Source organism: Neofelis nebulosa, chromosome 4, assembly GCF_028018385.1.
Source record: "Neofelis nebulosa isolate mNeoNeb1 chromosome 4, mNeoNeb1.pri, whole genome shotgun sequence".
NCBI lineage: Eukaryota > Metazoa > Chordata > Mammalia > Carnivora > Felidae > Neofelis > Neofelis nebulosa.
The window spans coordinates 135,182,496-135,199,931 of NC_080785.1; the positions used below are offsets into that span (position 1 = coordinate 135,182,496).

At 41.4% G+C, this 17,436-nt stretch overlaps 1 protein-coding gene across 3 annotated transcripts in view; it reads left to right on the forward strand.

Annotated features, from left to right (window-relative positions):
* The window catches only part of SUCLG2 (succinate-CoA ligase GDP-forming subunit beta), a 333,369-nt gene that overhangs the window by 20,616 nt on the left and 295,317 nt on the right, over nucleotides 1–17,436 (forward strand). The window contains exon 1 of one of the 3 annotated variants that reach the window (XM_058726237.1): nucleotides 7,854–7,975. The exons of the other annotated variants lie outside the window; for them this stretch is intronic. The gene's annotated coding sequence lies outside the window, so the exon portion shown is untranslated. Of the gene's footprint in view, nucleotides 1–7,853; nucleotides 7,976–17,436 lie in introns of those variants that run through there. 3 annotated transcript variants of the gene reach the window in all.

A 17,436-nucleotide genomic window follows, 5' to 3' on the forward strand; every position in this document is an offset into this window, starting at 1 on the left:
TGTCAGCAGCACAGAGCCTGCTTCAGATCCTCTGCCTCCCCCCCGCCCCCCCCCCGCCCCTCCTCCACTTGCATGTTCTCTCTCAAAAATAAATAAGTCAGCGAAAAGAATGAGTATGTCCGGTTGCTGGCTCACAGAGGTTGGCAGTTAATCGAAGGCAAGGAGTTAGCTGCTTTTGATGGATGATTAGTAACTTTAAATTATCCAGGAGGAAGTATCTGGATGGCATCATTAGAACTTGAAAAGTTGAGACAACAGTTCTCTTTCTCATTTAATAATAAAAAAAAGGCCCATGAATAACTGATCAAAATTTAATTGAGGACAAAAAATCAGATACTGCTTCCAGGCATTTTCATCACCACCCCCATGTGAAAAACCAATTACTTCATCCTTTTACCCGAGGAACCCTTTAATGAGTGTGATTGGGAATAGATTGTAAGGGAAAAGTTAAGTGTTGATGGTTTAATATCTTTTCTTAGCTTTCAGAACAGGCTGGGGAACTTGGTACTATACCTCTAGTTGGCTCTTATTTTCTATATTATTTATAGCCGTTAGCCTGCTTTTCAGTAAGAATTTAGTATACTGCACGGCAACCTGACAGATAAACACGGGAGTAAGTTGGAAAAGCTTTTTGGTTCTTTTCTTTTTTTTTTTTTTTTTTTCGTTTATTTATTTATTTATTGTTTATTTATTTTTGGGACAGAGAGAGACAGAGCATGAATGGGGGAGGGGCAGAGAGAGAGGGAGACACAGAATCGGAAACAGGCTCCAGGCTCCGAGCCATCAGCCCAGAGCCTGACGCGGGGCTCGAACTCACGGACTGCGAGATCGTGACCTGGCTGAAGTCGGACGCTTAACCGACTGCGCCACCCAGGCGCCCCAGCTTTTTGGTTCTAATGTGAAATCTGCTTCATAAAGAACAGAGTATTTGAATCCTTCATTGGTTAATGTTGTTATCCTAATCCTAACTTATATTTAGTTTTCAGAGTTTACTTGGTGGCTCCTGATGTTTCCATTTATTTCATGGTATGAAATGCAAGAACGAATGACTCAGTGAGATAAACTATTTGAGGGGGTGTCAGAGCCAAAATCTAGTCTTTTTAAAAATATTTCATTTGTTTGGGTGTGAAAACTATTTCAGGAAGAAACCCTTCTGATTAAAAAAAAAAGGTTCTGTTTTGTCATTATCTGGATATTTTATGCCTCTTTCCCACCAACTCTGGCTTTTTCTGTTACTAATCTAAGTGTTATTAGCCATCTCAAAATAGGATGTCTTCTAGCTTCACAGGTAGCCTTTGACTGTATACTGAAACTTTAGTTCTGATAGGAGTTTAATAAGATGTTTGAAACACTTTTTTGACGATCAAAGTAATATTTTCAAGGTATGAAGTTGCTAATGTACAGTGACTGATATAAAAAGCAAAGTCTTGGATTAAAACCTACGCATGTTAAATATTTTAGATGTCTTGTCTAAACAGGTAATATGTCATTTCTAGTTTTATATATGAATAAGAAAATTTATCTTGCACTTACCATAAAAAAACTTAGAAGCTACAGAATGTATTAAAAGGCCATAAAGATCTCCTGCAGTCACCTGTTCCCTAGATAACACACTGTCAAGAACAGTGTGGACGTTTTCATTATTTTGCACACATATGCATTCGATACATGTATGCGTTTTCTCTTAAAATTAGGATCACACTCATTAGATAATTTTGTTATTTCCCTCCCACCTGACGTCAAATCAAGAGTACTAACCTGTGCATTAACATTTTTTGCACATAGTATTTCTTATACCAAAAATTTGGAGGAAAGGAGGCAGCCCTCATGTAGATGTCCTAATTTATCTTGTCATTTGTTTATTAGCGGGCATTTGTGTTATTTCTGATGTTCCACTGTTTTAATGTTGTGGTGGATATTCTTGAACGTAAGTTTTTGTTTACTAATCAAATAAATTTTGAGGTGTTTTTTCAGATTGCCCTCCAGAAAGGCTGTACAGATTTATACTCCCTGTGGTGATTAATAATAGCAATAATAATAGTGGCTCCTACTTATTAAAATTTATTACAAATTATATGCCACATGCTATTCTAAGCACTTTGTGTGGATTAAATGTTTTATTCCTCAAAAAACCTAGCCTCCTTTCAGAGATAAAGGAAGTCAGGATGTAGTATATGACAATGTATGTTGTGTAGTATCCTCACTTTCATCAAATATGTTTTAAAAAAGTTTTCCTGCTTATTAGATGGGACATAACTTCTCATTGATTTCAGATTACATTGCTGTGATACTGCAAAGATTGTACATTTTTTTCATCTGTCATAAATAAAAAATTATTTCTCTCTTAGGAAGAAATTTGTTCCTGAAAATCTCCTAAGACAAATTCTAATTCTTATTAGCCAAATATATAGTTACTGATGGGGGAGGTGGGCAAGGGGATGGGTTTTCAAATAAGTGATGGATATTAAGGAGGGCACTTGTTGTGATGAGCCCTGAGTGTTGTTTGTAAGCGATGAATTACTAAATTCTTCATCGAAAAGTAATATTACACTGTATGTTAACTAAACATATTACACTGTATGTTAAATAAAAATTTGGAGAAAGATGAAAAAATACAGTTACTGTTAGTGCACAGCTGAACTCCAAAATTAACACCAGTTTATGTTAAACAACACTGTTGACTCCTGTTAAAGTGGACACAGTTTCTTCAAGAGTTGAAATCAGCAGTCAGTATGTGAGATATGTAACAAGACAGTATCGTTTCATTATTTACTCTGTGACGTGTTTGTCACTCATGTTCCTTTAGTTTTGTTTTAGCTTTACATATAGCACACTTAATATTGGACTTCCCAGGCATTCATTGATATTCACTGTTTATGTAATGGGAACTTTAATGCAAGCCCTGAGCCCTGCTTAAGAAAACCATAAAGTATACAGAAAAAAAAAAAATCAATGCAAACAGTATAGGAGACAATCACTATTAGGAACTGGTAGCTCATGAGCACACCTAATAGCAAATGTCCACATAGAAGGCTGCTTGCACGCTCACTCTTGTTTCTCAGTTTTCAGCTGCGCCGAAGTCGTGAGGTAGCCCAAATGAGCCTTGCGTATACAAATGCAAATGTATGTCAAAGTAGGTTTATTAAATGAAACTCCTCATTAAGTTGAATTCTTGTAACCTGGTGGATGTATCTCAGGGTCTTAGTGTATTATAAATAATTGGGTTAGGGGAGGTTGACTGAAGCTTATTTCATGCTGTGTTGCTCAGTTAAGCCTTGTTAAAATTTTTTTTTAACTTTTTTAAAATTTATTTTTGAGAGAGAGTGAGAGCAGGGGGAGGGGCAGAGAGAGAGGGAGACACAGAATCCGAAGCAGGCTCCAGGCTCTGAGCTGTCGGCACAGAGCCCGTCTTGGGGCTTGAACCCGTGAACCGTGAGATCATGACCTGAGCCAAAGTTGGACCCTTAAGCAACTGAGCCACCCAGGTGCCCCTACTCACTAAGCCTTTTAACTGTTCACCAGTGGAGGGTTTGGAGCAAGGAGGCTATGTGATTAACTTTTAGTTTTCAAAAGACCACTTTGGTTATTGGACAAAGTAGACCATAGGCACAAAAGTGAGGCAGGGAGGCCGGAGTTAGGAAGCTGTTTGGAGGGTCAAATGGAACGATCCAAGATGATTCTTAGGCTACCTCCATCAGGATCACCTGGGATATTTGTTAAATGCAGATTCATGGGTCCCCTTGGATATAACTTGTGTCTAAAACCCAGGAATCTGCATTTTAACAAAATTTCCCACATTAATGTTTGAGCATCATGCATGGGTCTAGTGATCTTTAGGATCCATTTTAGCTCTAGCATAGGGGAAAGGCACAGTTGGGTCCGTTTATGATTTTTGAAGAAAGGAAAAGAAATATTTTAGTGCCTTCTTATGAGAATTCATTTGAGAGTGTGTTTTAGAAAAATAGGGAACATTTATTGGGTACTTAATAGGTACCACGCATTGTACTAATAGCTTTTAATAATTTTTTTTCTTAAACCTTCCACAACTGAGTAAGCTCAGCATTAATAACCTAATTTCTAGATGAGGCAACAGAAATCCTTAGAATCTTAAATTATTTTCAGTTAGGATGTGTTTGGCTATTAGTAAAAACTCTGTCTCAAACTGGCCTAAGTAATGAAGTCTTTATCATTGCATATGTCAGGGACTCCAGCAGTATGGTGTGACCCAGGTTGGGTGATTCAGTGGCTCACATATATGATTGAGATTCCAGGATTTTTGCTTCTCTCTGCCATAAAGTGTTTGGTATTGATCTTGACCTCACTCTGGAAGCAAGATGCCTTGCATTTCTGGGAGAGAGAAAACTTTCAGAGGAAGAACAGAGATGATCTTTTTGTTATTCTCCTAGGGAGAAGAAGTTCTTCCCATAATCCTCCTATCAGGCTTCCTGTCATTTGGTGCCGGGGGAAGATTAGGTCTTTTGCTTGCTGCTGTAACAGCTCTTGTCAAAGGGTGGGATTCTCGTCTTTGGCTGAGACTGCTGCTGAATGGTTTAGAAAACGCGGAATCACTTAGTGTCCACTCCAGCCACGTTGCTGGTGAGTGGCAGACCTAAGATTTGAACTCTGTCTCTTGTCAGACCCCAAAGTCTTCATGATTTCTCCCATGCCATACGCGTCCCTAAATATCTTTCTGCTTGCTATAAAGGCTTCCACTTGCACCTTTTCTTATTGGTTTCTTGATGGTCAATAATCCCAGATTATGTTTATGTGTCTCGTTGCTGGCTTTCTTTACAGGCCAAGCCTGAGCTCCTAGCACGGTTAAAGGACTACATTTGCATTCAGCAGTGTCCTGCCCCAGTGGCATACTGGGTCAGTTAGGAGGTGCGACGTCAACTGTAACTACAACCTGGAAATGTGTTGATGAGCGTCAGCTTGTAAATGATGTAGGAGTCAGTTTCTGAGCCTTTGCAGGGACAGCACAGCCCAAAGGAGGCCCACTAAGTACATGTTTTCTCCTTGATACCTACAACAGTACTCTGAGGTCTGTACCAAATTATCATCATCTGCCATCATCCTCAGTTTACAAAAGAAGAAACTGAAGCTTAGAGAGGTTAAGTTGTTTGCCTAAATTCACCCCATTTGTAAGTGAGAGTCTAGATTTGAATTTAGGACCATGAGACTTCAAGCATTTTCATTTCAAGCTTCTTAAAATTGTGAAATAGCATAAAGTACTGAATAAAATCCCTACCACCTATGTGTAGTTTCATATGTAATCATAAAGTGAACATTATTCCCCAGAACCCAGATGGAAAGTTGCCAGGACCCCAGAAAATCCCATCCTCACTTGCTCTACCGATCGGTTAATGTTTGTGGTACTTATTGAGCCATAAAACTTATACTCTTAATTACCCTGCTTGATTGATTGTCTTCCTTAGCGAATCACAATATGGTGTAGGGGAAAGCTGTATGAACCAGAAATCGGAGGCATAGATGCTCCCCATCTGTAATTGTATTTACCTTAGGCAAGTCCCATTTCTTTGAAAAAGACTGGCATAAGGCCAAATAACTTATAAAAACCTCAATTGCATTATCTAGATAAGGAATTTGCTAACTGGAATGTGAAAATCAGGTTGGAGGCCAGGTTTGGCTTGCTTTTTTTGTTGTTGTTGTTAATTCGGTAGTGTGGATACTTTTAACAACCCAGTGACAGACTTCACTCTTTTTTAACAGCAAGTATTTTGTTCATTTATGTAAGTCAGTAAATTGCCCTTACACCTTATTGATTAAAATGTCCTAGCTCTTGAAGGACTCACAAGTATAATTTCTCTGAGACAGACTGTGCTTTCGTTTTTTAAAATCCACTGTTGAGGTCTGTGCATGATAAAGTGGAACCAAGTGGTTATTAATTTTTCATTGAAATCTTCTGAATAAGTGTTTTCTCTTGGTTGGTTTCAAAAGGAGTCATATTCCTGAATCTAATTAGAGGCAGTTTATGTACTGTGGGCTTATTAGGATTCAAGGCACTTTTTTATTTTAGTCTGTCTGATATCCCTTTTTAATTTCACTTAAATTTAAATTACTCTAAACATCATCTGGGCATACTGAAGATACTCAGTGTTATTAATAACGATGATGTTGACGAATCCGTCCTGTCTTATTCTTCTCAAATTCCATAACCTTATTCTGGTTCTGGCTATGTTCTGGCTTGTGACTGTGTGGGACTGTGCAGCCCCTCCCCTCTCTCTTCTTGTGGCAGACATCAGTAATCAATCATGACACCATTTTGGTGAGCCCAGACAAGGCCTCTGGGACTTTCTTCATGTAGCCGCCAAGGCGCCTTTCCCAGTTGGTCAGAGTTAGCAGGCCCTCTGCCACCCGTCATCCTGATGTTGGCTGTCCTAGGTCTAGACTTGCATGTTTTTTCCTTTTGATCTCTCGAGTAAGTTACAATATCAGCTGATCGATTTTCTTGTAAATCTCTGCCATAGACTCCCGTTTTCCTACCGATTTGGATGACAGTCTTTCTCTTTATGGGGCCTCTCTATAGCACCTCACTTCCCAAGGGATCTCAAATCTCTCAAGCTGCCTACGAAGTGTGTGTATCTCACAACAAGCTACTAGACTTAATCCTTGATCGGTCTTCGTTCATTCCTCTGGAATTTGTTCTTGGAAGTGACTTGTGTCTTAAGGTGAGAACTCTTCTTCTCATTTAACGATATGAATGCTCCCAGTATTGTGTCTGCTAATGAGTATTTCCTGGCTATTTGGAATAGAAAAGACATGTCTGCTTGAATCCCTCCTGAATTTGTATCAGGCTGCATTTTCGGTATGACCATGTAAGCTCTTAACAGATTTAACCTTCCATAGTTAGTGATCATATACTAGGGACAAAAATACAAAACCCAACTACTGGAAGACTTTGGAGAGTGAAGAAAAGCAGGGAGATCTTGGAATAAAGTCAGAATTGGAAGGGACATACTCACACATACTGAGTTTCCAGTTTCTGTTTTTCTTGTTTTGTGTTCTTTGTTTTTTGTGTTTTGTTTTGTTTTTTTGTTTGTTTTGTTTTTGTTTTTGTTTGAGAGCAGGCCATGATGGTGTGTAGAACTCCAACAGAAAACTTAGTCTTTCTGCTCTGAAGAACCAGAGGACAAAGTTCTGGGTAAGCGTGGTAGCTGGAATATGAGGTGGGGCGGGGGGTACTCTGGAAAGGAGAGACAGAGAGGAGTGAGTCTTGGATTCGGCGTGTAAAGTCTACCCAAATCAGGAGATATCCTTGGAAGGGTATGTGTAAGAGGCTGACTGCAGACGGCCCAGCCAAAGTAAAAAAGATTGGAACTAAGATTGGAGGTGCTGCCCATGAGACAGAGTTCGCAGTTTGAGTCTGAATATGTGTCACCCATGAATCACGCTTGACTGAGAGCTCAGCTATTTTCACTTATGTCTGATACATGCAATGTAAATACACACTTCCCCAGTGTTCAGTTGCCTGTCTGGATTTCATATGCTTTGTTCACAGTTGTTGCGTTTAGAAGGCAGGCAAGAGGTCTAAAATATTTAGAACTAACACAAAGCCTCTTCCAAGGCAAGAGTTTGACACAAGATTTTAAGGATGCTGGTCCTGCCACAGGTCCCACTTGTTCTGAGCAGTCACTGGCGTGCTGTGAAGATTGCCCTTATGCATTCTGATGTCATGCTTACCTCATGTGCTTTGTTTACTTTTCAGAATGGTGTTGGAAGCAGTGTTGAATGTTGTAATAATCACAGTTCTCATAAATGACGATAGCTAATATTTTCTGAGCCTTCATTACACGACAGGCACCGTTCTAAGCATTTTACATGCAGTAACTCACTTTCTTCTCATGGTACCTCTTTGATTATTCCTGGTTTATGGTTGAGGAAATAAAGGCTCAAAGAGGTTGAATGCGCACCTATAAAGTGGTAAAGCCAGGAGCCAAGAGGAAGAGGAAGATAGGTTAGTATGGTATATACTCATGTGCACATTCTCAATAGCTGTTGTCTGTACTGAGTTCGAGTAGATTCCTGAGCACGATAAATGTGAAAAATACCATTTTCTCGCTGCTGTGTCCTATCAAGTTTACTGGCATGAGCCTGGTAGGGAAAAGGTTAAGAAATACTAGTGTAGGCTGAAAGATTGAATCCTAATTTAGTTAAAGGGGTAAAATATGAGTGAGCAGTTAATTTATCTCAGATGAAGAAGATTCTGCCTAGGCAATTGTTTATTGACTCTTGTGGCTAAAATGCCACTGAAATTTTTACTCATGTTGAGGAGCAAGTTACTGAGTTTAGTCAATTAGAATGAAAGGCAAAAATAAACTTCGCTGATAACTGATAGTTTACTTTGTTCGGACTGGAATTCTTACATCTGCTCAGAGGCCTACAGGCTCTTGACCAGAACCTTGATGATGGTGGTGGTCCTGTCCTTGTCAAGAATGGGCGGAGTGGGGCGCCTAGGTGGCTCAGTCAGTTGAGCGTCCGGCTTCAGCTCAGGTCACGATCTCGCGGTTCGTGAGTTCGAGCCCTGCGTCAGGCTCTGGGCTGATGGCTCAGAGCCTGGAGCCTGCTTCCCATTCTGTGTCTCCCTCTCTCTCTGCCCCTCCCCCATTCATGCTCTGTCTCTCTCTGTCTCAAAAATAAATAAACATTTAAAAAATTTAAAAAAAAGAATGGACAGAGGAAAGAAAAATCACTTCCTATTGTTGCACCGAAGAACTTTTAATGATATGCTGAGCACCGCAGTGTACTGGTTAGATGACATAGGATCTCTGGGTACAAAAGGAAGCTGTTACAGTATTAGGCTTAGGTAACATATATTGAGGCTGTCCAGGAGGGCAATGCGATCTTTCTGCTCTGTTCCCTTTTCTTCAGACCGCCTGTGGGTATTTGTCCTCTCCTGAACACCGTGTTATAGAATGGACACTTTATCCTATCAGTGGAGTAACTTAAATTGTATTAATAGATAACACAGAGCACAATGATAACCTCTGGACAAAATGCGCAAAATATGACAACATTTCGAAAATATTTGAAAGTGTTGGAGAGTAACCAGAACTAAAAACTGGAGGTAAAAACTGGAGGTAAAAACTGGAGAGGAGTCTGTCCCTGAAGGAAGGGAACTGCACTGAATGAGGCCCACGTTGCTGCAGCATTTCTTCTGTGAGCCCTTCCTGGTCTGCCCACGCAGTGCATTGAGTAACTCTCCATTGAAATACTATTTTTCCTTATTTGCCTAATGAAGTTTAAGCTGTACTTTGCCCAGAACACTTATTGACACTGATAGGAGGTGCTGTTCTTTCATTGTTATTTACCAAAAGTGGCTTTTTCTTGGCGTTTTATTATGGGATATTTGTTTAATTTCACAAAGTCTTGGGGACTTAACGTTATTTTATAGGATACAGGACATGAGAAAAGTAACAGAATGAAGGAATCAGGGTGTGTTAACCATTAGGGTTTTGACTTAGAACCTTTTTTTTTTTTTGAAAAGGTGCAAAACTCATTTGCTTTTTCTGTGTTTTAAAGGTTTGACCTCTGTGTAAATGACTTTACTACTGAAACTGATTGCATTGTATTATAATGTTTTTGAATATTGATATAATAAATATTTAATAGATACATTTTGCTAGTAAGTACTTCATCTGGGATAGAATTAGAGAAGTTTTACTTGAATCAGCTAACAACATTACCTGTGAAATAGCCAGAAAACATCATCATGTTCTTTTGAATAACCTTAAAAACATCTTACTCTTCATTATTAGTTTGTTCTTGCTTTTGGTTTCTGGCTTAAGCAACATTAATTAAAAAAGGCAGTCCCTGTACATCCATCCTTCTACACTTGTGGTTCTAGTGAGGAGGGCAGTAGAAAGACAAAAATCATAAAGCACAGATTTGTATTTCAATATGAAGGACTCTGAAACATTTTTGTACACATTTGTTAAATCTGAGAAAAACCAATTGGGTTCTTTCCTTGACCGTCTAGATGATTATGGTGATGTGATAGTTATTATCATGAAAGCATTTAGTGAATATGTGTTTTGTGTTAGTTCCTGTGATACATGTTTCAGAGGGTGCATCTCACTGATGACATATGGTAACGTGATCTTATAGTGATTAAGGCCACAAGGTCCACACGTCTGGTGTGAATCCTTGAGATCTCGGAAGAATGTCTCAGTCTCAAGGTTGCCGTCTATAATCAGGGATAATCCTTTTCCTACCTTGCTGTTTCCAAGTGAACGCACTGGGATGGAGCTGCCTTCCCTGGTCACCTCTTATTAATGATCAAGGTAATTATCATAGTGGGGCCAGGGCTCAGAAGCAGGTCTCTGTCTCCATAGTCCCTGAGTGTAACCACCTTACAGTATGCTGCCTGGCATATAGTAAGTGCTTAGTATATATACTCTGAGGTACGTCTCCGAAGAGCTTGTTTTTAAACTTGTTTGGCCTTTTGTAGATAGTATGTGGCAGAATGCAGAGAGAAGCTTCTCAGCTTTGGAGTCTTAGAAATAAATGATGGGCAGATGGGCTGATAGCTGTATAATTCTAGAAACATACCTACTGGACTGTTAGCCTGGCGAAGTGCCTGGCCTTGTCTAATGTATTTTACTGTCATGAGGACCACTGTTATTTGTCTGCCATGAAGGCAAGTCAAGGGCCTCAGTTTTAGATTGAGGGTCATTTTATCAGTGGTTCTTGTATCTAATTAATTAACATTTAGCAAATACTTAGGAAGCACGTCTTACATGCCGGGATTATATGGACAAGGGGATGCATTTGTGAATGCATAGTCTCATGGGATGTGCTAGACATTGACAGATTACATAATTGCACTTTGAGAGATGCTATGAGGGGATATGACGGACTAGAGTGAGAAAGCTTAGCTTGGGAGGGGAGTGCTAATATGGGTTTTGTGGGAGTCGGCAAACTTTCTGTTAAGTGCCATATAGTAAATATTTTAGATTTCCAGGCCTTACATTCTTTGTTGTAACCACTCCGTCCCTGCATTGTGAAAGCAGCCCCGGACAATACGTAAATGAATAGATGTGCCTGTGTTTCAGTAAAACTTTCCTTACAGAAACAGGCAGGTGTGCAGATAAGTCCCATTGATTAATTTGCTGACTCCTGATTTAGGGAATCAGGAAAGATTTTTCAGAGAAAACTGTTTATTTGAAAAGGTAATTTATGCCCTCGGTACAGAATTCTAAAAGGTACGTAGGGTATTATAATAAAAATGAAATCTCTCCCACCCTCATGCTCTTCCTCACAAGAAAACACTCTTGCCAGTTTTGGGTGGAGTGTTGTGTGTATATAGTGTATTTTGTAAGTCACACCTATGACTGTTACTAGACTTTTTAAAGTCCTTAATGTGGGAAGCTGAGTTAGGCAAGTTTTATATTCCCATACAGACTGGTGCTGCTGCTCCTGGACCTGTTGCTGTTCCGTGATGGGATGGGGCTAGGGAAGTCCACTCGTATGTAGTCTTTTTTCTCCATCAGTAAATGGGACACAGCCTTTCAGTCCTTGAAATAGATGAGGATTTGTGAAGACTAGTGTCTACTCCTGAGACATTCTGATAATGAAAATGATATTACTGTGAGGAGAAGGAGCGCTTCTGGAATTGCCACGGAATGGCAAGAAAAATGAAAGTAACAGTCTGGAGCTTCGTATGCTGCTTTCCCTTGTAACTTAGGGAACTCTTCTCAAGTGAGCCAAGTGTGTGTGGCAGTCTGCCCAGCACGTGCTGAAGGCTTGGATTTGATAGTCCCTGGATGGAATTTCCCATCTTTATTTCGTGTCGTGGAATCACACTGTGATGTAATCCTCTGGCTGTTTTGCGTACTCTCATTTGGGAAATAAAGTAGCATAAGCAGAATCTCCCCCTCCCTTCCCTTTGCCCTGTGCCTCTTGAGGTAGACCAAGGCTATCATCGTCTTCTCCCATGATCTGGATTGATGAGAAAGGGCATTCGGGCTGGCAGGCTGTTTCTGATGACAGTCAGAGAAGCTCATCAAAATCCATAGGTGGTTTTTACTTAAAGCAATGTCTTAATATATCTACGCTGGGAAGCCACTTGGATGCGTTCACTTAGCTACTGTGGTAGATATCTCTCCTGTGGGACTCTTGGTGCTGATGTAGGAAGGCAGAAGGATGCAGGTTCCTCCTCTGAACTCCAAGGAGTTTTTCCCCCATCTCTCAAATACAGGACAGGGGTCAGCAAGCTTTTTCTTAAGAGACCAGATAGTGTATATTTTAGGTTTTGCAGCCATATGGTCTCTGTTGTGACTCCGCTGTAGTTGTAGTGCCAAAGCAGCTACAGACAATGCACAAATGGGGAGGCGGAATACTAAAGCCTTTGTATTGTATTTTCAGAACGGTTGATTAAGACTTAGTGTTCTAGGTGCTGTGGACTGAGTGTTTATGCTCCCCCCAGATTCTTACACTGAAGCCTCATCTGCAATGTGGTGGTATTTGGAGGTGGGGCCTTTGGGAGGAAAGTAAGTCATGAGGCTAAAGTCCTCATGAATGGGATTAATGCCCTTATAAGAAGGGAGATGATTCCTTTCTCAGCAGGATGGCTCTCATCTACAAGCTGGGAGGAGAGTTCTTGCCAGAAACCGGCCATGCTGGCAGCCTGATCTCAGACTTCCCAGCCTCCAGAACTGTGAGAAATAAATGTTTCTTGTCTAAGCTGTCCAATATGTGGTGGTTTGTTAAAACCTCAGGAGTTGATAGAGACACCAGGCAAGTAGGTTTTACCTGGTATCTCAGTTCTTATTGATGGTATCCAGTGGAGCGCTGTGTGATGAGGATTTTGAGGCCAAGGTCATTCTTTGGGGACGTTAAAGGTGGCCAGGTACATTTGCAGATCTAATTGGCTTCAGTAAAGGATTCATGAATTGGACAGCATCTCATCTAGCAAATAGAGGGGTGATCTGAAGAGACCTCCAAAGTGCAAGGTTTCTCTGGGAGGGTGGGGCAAGAAAGATATAAGCAAAAGAAAAAAATCTTGTTTCAGGCAAGATCAGGACTTCCCTTAGTGGGGAAAGATAGGAGTTCTTTTTATGCAAAATACCTCCTCTTTGGAGGATGGACAAGATCCTTGTGGTAGATTACATAATTGGTAACTGATGCTTCTCAGAAAATGCCTCATTGACAGATTAAGACTTATTCTGGGGTGGGTTGAAACTGTAATTAGATTAGGTATTAAGCCCTGGTTTCGGGACTTGGCCTAGCCCAAGTAATGCCATTTGGGACCCGTGGTTTTGTTTTTGACAACATGCTTTTCTCTAGTTCTGTTTTTATTGCATTTGTAACTAAGGCTTTCATGTTTCTTACAAATAATACAAACAATACAGTGCAATTAGATTTGGTATGAATATTTCTTTTCAAATATATAGAATGGGTAATTAGTGATTTTTCATGTGTGCTTCATAAAATTGGTTTCACTTCTTTATAGTAAGTAGAGCTGGGTGCCTTATACATGTACAATACTCTGAATGCTTTTTTAACAAGCATAATACACATTTCATGGCTGTATCACACTTTTCTTTTGTGTCTTTCGAGTTGTAGGATGAGGAGGTTGCTGAGAGCAGGATAAGAGACTGCAGTAATCCCCATCAAGTGGGCTTTTCTATCATGTGATGCATGGCATAATAGAAAAAAATGCATTTTTTGTCTTCGGCACCAAACTCCTAAAGCCTTTGGAATTTCCTGAGTGGTAGGAGTGTCTTTTGTTATCAGTAACAAGCCCCTTCAGGCAAACCTGAGTTTATGCTAATGAGGTGACTCCTGGTGGCCCTTAGCTTCTGGGGATTGGCTGGGGGATCTTCCTCTGTTGGAACTTTCAGTCCCCTCCCTCATCCTACCTATGAGTAGGGGAGGGGGCCTGGAGCTGGTAGAGTTCAGTCCACAGTGGACAGTCATTTAGTCAGCCATTCCTGTGTAATGAAACCTTGAGGTAAACTCTGAAACAATAGCTTAGGGGAGCTTCCAGATTGTTCCACAAATCTAACTGCTGCCTAGGAGGGTGGTATATCCCGAGAAGGCAGAGGAGCTCTGTGCCACAACCTTGCATTTGTAGCTGGTTGGGCAGAACTGTGGGTCCCTGGGAACCCCATTTGCAGCTGGTGTCTGAATTGGGAGTCATCTTGTGGGGCTATAGCCTGTGGGGTCTGCGCTATCTCTGGGAGTTAGTGACAGAGTTGAATTGTTGGACATGTAGTTGGTGTTACGAGAATTGGAGAACTGGTACAGGAGAACCGCATGTATTTTGGTGCTAGGGAACACCGCGATAATGTCCTTTCTTGCCAACTCTTCATTCACTGTAGGGCTCAGTATCTCTTTATATTTGGCACAAAGAACGTTCTTACACCAAAGCATCAGTGAGCCAGATTTTGCTGAGGGGAAATGTTAAGGCTTGGCAAACCTTGGCAAATGACAGCCTACCTGAGACTTTTTTGTCAGGTGTGTCGCTTGTCCCTTCTTTTCTCTTTTTCTCTCAGCCTTCTCCCCTCACATTGAGAAGCTTCCCCTGCGTCAGTTAACTGTGTCCCCAGACTTGCATTTCCACACATCAAAAAGCCCTGTAGTCAGCTATACCCCTTCTCTTAGATAGGAATTTAGTGACCTTCTCTGACTACTTAAATATGCCTTTCTGGGTGTCTCATCCACTCACCCCAAGCAGCTTACCAAAATATTCCTTCCAAAGCTGGATTTGGCTTGACAGCCATAGACACGCTGAGAGGATTTGAGCGCAGGTCCACCTTCATCCGTCTTGTACGTTCATACATACATCCATTCAATAGAAAACTGAATTGAGGGGCACCTGGGTGGCGCAGTCGGTTAAGCGTCCGACTTCAGCCAGGTCACGATCTCGCGGTCCGTGAGTTCGAGCCCCGCGTCAGGCTCTGGGCCGATGGCTCGGAGCCTGGAGCCTGCTTCCGATTCTGTGTCTCCCTCTCTCTCTGCCCCTCCCCCGTTCATGCTCTGTCTCTCTCTGTCCCAAAAATAAATAAAAAACGTTGAAAAAAAAAATTAAAAAAAAAAAAAGAAAACTGAATTGAGTACCGACTGTATATCTTCCAGTGCTGTAGGTGCTGGGCGTTCATCCTGAACAAGACAAGAGTTTGCTTAGTGGAGGTGGTGTCTTAGCTGTGCAAGTATAGAATATTAGTTACAGGTAAGAAAGTGAAACAGGGAGAAGCACTGACTACATTGCTCTGTATTCAGACTTTCCTTTCGACTCCCACTTTTATAATTTGGGGTCCAGTCAGAAATGACCCTAGTTACTTTAACAGGGATCATTTAACCTCAAGAACTGATTAAGGAAGTATTGGAAGGGCAAAAATAACTCGGACTCCAGCAGAGATTGTAACTGCAGGAAGCAGCTACCATGCCTGGAATAAAAAGAAGCGACCGGGGCTCTGGAAGAGCTTGGAGACATGGAGGGAACCCTCCTGCAGAGCAGGGACCCAGAGCATTAAGGAAGAGGCACTGCCTGGCTGGTTCCCCCGGCTCTGAGGCTGGTGTGGGGTTGCTGGCGGAACCCATAAGCTGCACCTAACTGCTCTTGGAGGCAGTTGCTACAGCTAGGGTGAAGAGCTGGGGCTGGGGCTCTGATGGTAGAACATCAGGCACCCGAGAGGAGCAGATACATGCTTTCTCTGTCCTTCAGCCTGTTAGTCTCCCAGCGGTGCCGCATTTTGGCGGGACGTAGTGGGAAGCCAGCTGGCAAAGGAGAAGGTCATTTGGAGAGTTTCGGCCCGCCAAGTGGTGAGCCACCTAGAAGGGAGGTTTTGGAGCTGATAAAAAAAAATAGCTCAATAACTGGCACATCACTAATATGGCCCAAGTGTGGGAAGACCATATAAAATATAGTTATTGATTTTTTTTAATGGTTGGACTTCTCAGAATCTTTAATAAGACGTGTATTGAGAATTTCTAAGTAAGGAAAGCAAAATGACATATTTCCCAAATATTTGACCATGAGCCTTCCTTCTTCAATTTCTAGCTCACTACCTTGTTTTCTGATTTTATCCCCTCTACTTTCAACCTTGCCCTCCCCCCCCTCCCCCACTTTCTTTGAGTGATCAGTTTTAAATTTTCAAGATTTCTAGTTAATGTTTTGGTGGGTATAATGTCCTCTCCCATCTCTCTGATTTCTGGTACGTCTTCAAGGGGTTTTGTGCTGTATGCTCCATGGTCTTTTTTCCTCAGCTGTTTGTTCTTCTGTTTGTTTCTCTTTGCTGATGCTAGTGGGCCTCCGTTGTTTAATTATTCTTGATAATGTGCTTACAGTATCCTGACATCAGTAACGGGGGGGGGGGGCAGTGGAAGGGGAGGTACAGAGGGTGTGGCCACGCCATAGGTGCCAGGAACTGGGCTTTTCTTCATGTGTCGGAGATGCCCCACCATTACTGATTTTGTCTGGGAGCATATCCTAGCACAGTGTCTTCCAAATGGTTGCCTTGGCACCTCCTCTGTTCCCTGTGTCCCTGAGAGCTTTCGACTTTAAAATATAACCAGAGCTATTCCCACTTTTGGTACAGTCTCGTCCTGCACTCTGTTAGCTGTGGGATTTTACTTCAATCTATTTCTTATTGACCTGCCATTCTTCAGGGATTCCTCTCAATTTCTTGTTTGCCAGGCGCCCACTGCCTTCTTTATTATTTTCCCCAGTGCTGCTATGAATATTTTGTTTAGGCGTATTGTTCCAATCTCGTATTCTTCCTTTCTGTATCCGTTCCTGCCTTTGCTTAGCGGCAACATCTGGCCCTGTAGAGTAGGGGATTCTTTCTCTCCAGTGGATTGCTTTTGGGGTTTGGTCACAAGGTCTTAGGTTACTTTTCTAGCCATCAGTGTGGCAGCACTTCCTTGGCGTGTTTCCTTTATCTTGGGAAGGTCTGGTGCCTCAAAGATAGCAGGATCTTGAGAGAGCAATTTTTAGATGACCGTGCCCTCTCATACAAAGAAGGAAGTCCTCAAGAGAAGAGATATTTAGGCTACTTATCCTTAAGTTGCCGTTTGGATGCTGGCTGGATCTGGCCAGAGGGAAAGTAATGGAACACTGTGTTTCCATTGTGGTGGAATTTCTTGGCTCTGAAGTTGCTTCTGGATCCCAGACCCCATTGAAAAAGGATTTCACAAAAATCTTTTAGTTTACTTTCCAACAACCTTTTAAGGTTGTTGTGGTTGATATTCTTACTTAGCCTAAGTAAACAGGTTAAAGTTACCTGCCCTAAGTGCCCAGGGAAAGATGGCTTACCGAGTTTCCGTCTCACCCTGTTAGGCCTGTTTTTCACCATCAGCTCCTGAACCCGTCATCAGGACATTGCTGAGCAAATGTCATATTTTGCTCTTTTATGTCTCATTTTCTCTGTTAACTTCCAGTTTGGACCATTTGTTAAATTGTGGTAATATCGT